The 5417-nt window shown below is 35.5% G+C and overlaps 1 long non-coding RNA gene across 1 annotated transcript; it reads right to left on the bottom strand.

Moving 5' to 3' along the window:
* Window positions 1–2440: 2440 nt before the first annotated feature.
* On the bottom strand, window positions 2441–4088 carry LOC148982022 (uncharacterized). The gene is made up of 4 exons (XR_016155128.1): window positions 3701–4088; window positions 3052–3126; window positions 2843–2916; window positions 2441–2761 (listed from the first exon to the last, which is right to left on the bottom strand). It is a non-coding gene; the product is annotated as an uncharacterized LOC148982022 (long non-coding RNA).
* Window positions 4089–5417: the final 1329 nt, after the last annotated feature.

The following is a 5417-nucleotide window of genomic DNA, read 5'->3' as shown; positions in this document are numbered from 1 at the left end:
TTTGCAGCTGTATCATACAAATAAATAGTTTAAAATTCATACATTGTGATTTCTGGATTTTTTAAAAAATTTTTTAGATTATGTCTCTCACAGTGGACATGGACCTACGATGACAATTTCAGACCCCTCCATGATTTCTAAGTGGGAGAACTTGCAAAATAGCAGGGTGTTCAAATACTTATATTTTCCTCACTGTATACAAAGATAATAAATTATTTGTTTCAGGGGATAAGTCAGATCATTGTCAGAGGTATTTGTCCACACTAAACTACACATTGTCCTTTTAAGAAATATTTATTGCCTGTACAGTGACCAAATTTAAGGCATTCCATGTATAATCCAGGAGTCCCCTAGAAATATAATGAATCAGAAAGGCCTTAGATATCAGCACAGAATAAAGACCAGAGTACAAAAAGGCCACATTCAGTAAAAGTATAAAAAAGCGCGTTCATATATCGTAAAATGTTTAGCAGAACTTATAAAAACATGCATCACTTTAAATAATAATAATAACTATTATTAAAACAAGAAATATTTGGACACAAGAGAAAGTATATATATTTAAAAAAAAAAAGTCACATTTACTGATGCATTCCCCCTCAGGAAACACCTGTTTGGTTGTTGCCTCTAAGTAAATAAGTGCATTTGCATGTATAGTTTCATAAGACCTGTTTAAACTCTATAACTATAACAAAGCATACATTTGGTTAAAGTCTAGTAACATTGCTCAAACCTAAATGGAAGACGTATAATCACGAAATAGTTATTTTATATTTGATATAATCTTCTCAGCAAATTATATCGAATGCAAAACAATTTTAGAGAAGATCATAGTTTATATATATATATATATATATATATATATATATATATATATATATATATATATAAAATCAAACTAAATAGATCGTGACGCTTCAATAAAACTGCAGGATTATTTGGACCTCACCTGTATGTTTGCCTTCCGCCTCTCCATCTCCCTTTAATGCATGGGTCACGGTGTGGTGCAGGCAGAAGGACAGGCTGAGTCCTGATTCAAACGCAGATAATATATTTAATTCCAAAAACAGGCACGAAGACAGGGTGCAACACAGGGTAACCTTCAACATCAACCGACAAAGACTGAAACAGGGAGAACTAAATACACAGATGAATCAAACATAACGAGGTGGAAAACAGGTGTAACAGATGAACAGGACGCTGAACGGGAGGCTGATGAGGGAGTGAGTTCAGGTGTGCAGACGAGAGGATCATGGGAAGTGTAGTGCAGGAGACGCAGACAGGACGGTGCAGGCTGCGTCCAAAACCGCATACTCAATGAGTAGGTACTTAATTTCAATAAGTACTTACTCAACGAGCGCTAAAAGAGTAGGTACTTTATAGCCAAATCTCGTTGAGTATGAATGAGAACCGGACATCTGCCATGTTGACGTTATCATGTGACCTACTACGACGTGTTATCATCATATCACAAGCGCAAAGAAATGAACAGCGACACGTTTAATTCTTCTATCTATAAATATCTTGACATTGATGAAACTTTCTCATTTTGTTGTGGTATTGTTGAAGAAACAGCTGATATTTTTTTTATTAAGAAACCCCCAAATCGTCACCTCTTGAATATATGTTGTTAATTTCTTTATTTTATACCCAAAACCTTTCTCCTTTAAGTTTTCCTCCTTTTCTTGATGAATTTACCTCGTTTCATCCCTCAGACCTATAACAACAAAACAACAACATTTTGCATGTATTATGAAGAACTATTTAAAGATATTTAGCCTTGTTATTGTTCCTTTTTCCTGTATTATGATGTAAACAAACCAATGATCTTTATGTTTTCTGTTTTGTCATTATGACTATTATGGTATCTTTCCATGATCTTGTATGTAATACGTTTATAAGTTTAAATTATGAGTGACAGGTGTACTAACACTTCATAACATCAGTGACTCGACAGCACAACCTAGAACAGTTTTCCTCTGCGTTTGTAACGTCTGCACAAAGGAGACGGGCAGCTGCTCGAAGATCTCTTTTGGAGAAAACTGTTGATTTTATACTCGAAAAATGTAAGTATCACTCCTTAAAAATTAATATTACCTCAGAATGAATTGCATTGTTAGCCCACCCCAAAACTTAAACAAAATAATAATATTAAATGCTGACCAATACTTAATTATATAACTTTTTTATATACTAAAAATATAATTTAATATAACAAGCAAAATGTAATTTGTTTTGTCATATGACAGTTATGCATGAATAAATTTATATTCATAAATGCAGTGAAACATCTCAATTATCAGTCAATCGATGAATTAATGGATACATTAATTAAATAATTCAATTTTATATACTGACAACAATAATAAAAATGAATAAATGAGTAAAAGAACAAATAAAAGTAACCATCACAATAAACAAATGCATTATACAAGTCAACAACACATGAAACAAAGCTTTATTCAAACTACAAACATGTATTTACAGGGCTGAACACCACATCCTAATGCCGTCTCAACACAGCGGTTCCCATTCTGCGGCTTTATTCTGATGAATTCACCAGAGGGGACTGTGCCTTCGTCCCGGAGCTTGTTGCTGCGCTGCGCTTCACAATCTGAGGCAATAAGGGCAGGTGGAGAGATAGAGGGTCTTGTAAGGGCAGGTGGAGAGATGGAGGGACTCATCCATGGCACCACTTCCAGGATGCAGCTCTAGGCTCCTCATCCTCAGTGCTCACACCAGTCTGCAGACATTTCAGATCCTACAAAAATGCACAAACATTATACAAAAGCAGTAATTTTAACACAATGTCATTTGATTTATGTATTAAAAATAACCTTACTTTATATTTGAGTAAAATCCCTAAAACAAATGCTGCCATCATCTTTCCTTGCAGGTCTTGCTCCACCACAAAAGCTATGCAGCAAATGCACAGAAATCAAGAATCAGAAAAGTGTTGTAATTTCTCTACTTGAAATTTGTACAATAATTCAAATAAACTACAATTTAAGATTGAATAGATTTTGTTATCCATTTCTGTAGTATACTCACTCAGAGCCTTTCATGACAGCATTCAGCATCATGAGCCTCTCTCCAGCAGATAAACACACGCGTGTTCTTCTGTCCCTGTAACATACAGACAAGATTCACATTACGAGTTCAACACTGAATTTACATGCTGAGGTTGATGTGTTAACTCACTTTTAATCCAACTTAAATGTTCCTCAATATATCAACACTAATAAGGGACAAATTAAATATAACATATTTAGTTACTTTATAGATTTGTTTATTTACCTTATTTACAGTACATTTGTCTAATGTAAGTAGTGTTGTTGACAACAGTGAATTATCCTTCATATTAATAGCACACATAACGTTACATCACTCAGATGTATTTTTCATGTTGGGATGTGCTCATCTGCAATACTTAAACAATATTTTCATTTCAGATGTAAATAGACATTTTAAAGCGTATTTAAGATGTAACGTTATATGGTTATGTAAATCCATTTTAGAAACTTACGTGTAGCCTACTTACTGGAGCTCCCCTGTTTAACTAACTAATAAAACATGTGTTTACAGCAAAATCACAACTATACTATACTGTCTAAGTCCTTTAGACCTTCAACAGTTAAAACGTTTACTCTATAGTAGTTTAACACATACGATTTAAACACAAGAAACCGTGTTTACTCACATTTGAAAACCCCTGCTGATCTCCGATGTTGATAATGACGTATGCTCTCCCGTGGCCTCCTGGGATAGAAGAGTATCCATCGGATGAACACTCAAAAATCGGGGCGAAAGCAGGAGATCATCCGGGAACTTCTCGCCTACTCTTTTATGAGTACTGAGGTTTCGGACATACTACTCCTTTCAAATACTGTTTCCCCCTACTATATAGTACGAAAGTAGGAATATTCGGACGTACTATAAGTATACGTATGCCCGAATCTCGCGATAATTAGTACGTCACTCTGGTAATTCTCGCCTACTCTTTTATGGATACTAAGGATTTGGACATACTTATTCGCTCGCCTACTGCTTTTTCCATACTATATAGTAGGGAAGTATGCGGTTTCGGACGCAGCCGCAGACTGTGGCAGTATGAGGTTCTCTCTCTGAGGGGTTCTATTTAGGTTGTCTATATAGGTTGATAAAAGCTGTATCCACTTTTACCGGATCCACTGCTTTCTGACCTACGATCATAGAATTTCAGGGCTTGGGATTTTGCCATTTAATGTTGTCAAAAGATAGTCAGAAGAAAATGAAATGCTTTGGCGTAGGCCCGTCCATAGATCGTAATCCGAGGGTAGCGGATCAGCATTTCCTGCCTGAAGATGAAGGCAGGGGCGCAGCCTACCCCCCCGGGAAGTGTAGGCGGGACCATCCTGGTGGTGGTGGGGAGGGTGGAGGTTGTTGTCGCGTCGGCATCTGCGAACTCAAACATGTGTAAGTACCGATCTTTTATACCACAAGAATAAGAACGTTATTGGATAACCTGAAGGTAACACGTGATGCGGTAATTTAGTCTTCCTGGCAGAACTTATGCTAAAGCTTTAATTTCTCTTGTATTGTTCTAAATGTGTGATGTTCGTTTCCTTTAACTCCCATTAACAAAGTTTTGTAGAACTTTGTGATCTTCAAAGCCAAACACATGTATGAGTTGTAACTCCTACTCCATCTGTGTTTTGATCATCATTCTGACTCTGATCAAGGCGTAGGCCTAGTCTTTGACAAAAAATGTGATTTTTTTTTGTTTAAAATGTTGCCTTTAAAAAAGGATGCAATAAAAGCTAATAAAATGATTTTTTTTAAGTAGGGATTTTTCAAGTATACAAAAATATTTATACATTTGAACATAGTAGTACACTATACTTCAAATGCAAAAATAATACAAATAGTAATAAGTAAAATGGTATGTTCACTTAAAAAAACTTTCTTTGTACTTACTACATAAAGTGCTTAAAAATATACTTGATCATTATAGTATACTCCATAAATTTAACTTGATGTATACTTCTTTTTCGTGAGGGAAATCATGATCTTCTCATCAGCTCTTCTACTGTTGGCAGCAGTGGCATCATGTGAGCTTCACTGATGGTTTAAAGCACTAAATTAAAGTCTTGACAAACATTTTTTTTAGGCACAACAAAACACGTTAATCCATTTTATTATTTTTTAAAGGTGGTATTTACTGTGCCGAGCTGACTCAACCTCCATCTTTGGTTCTGAACCTCAAGAGTCATTCTCCATCTCCTGCAGGATTTTAGTATCAAGCTATTGCATTCACTGGATACGTCAACCAACTGGAAAAGCACTGGAATGCCTGGGATATCTTTGGAGTGGTGGTAGCAGTTAATTAAAGCAAGATCAACAATGTTACAAATGTTACAATGTTACAAACAAGATCA

This window comes from Pimephales promelas, chromosome 3 (genome assembly GCF_988280905.1).
Source record: "Pimephales promelas chromosome 3, fPimPro1.hap1.1, whole genome shotgun sequence".
NCBI classification, from domain to species: domain Eukaryota; kingdom Metazoa; phylum Chordata; class Actinopteri; order Cypriniformes; family Leuciscidae; genus Pimephales; species Pimephales promelas.
The sequence above is the reverse complement of the archived record's forward strand: the minus strand, read 5'-3'. Positions and strand labels throughout refer to the sequence as shown.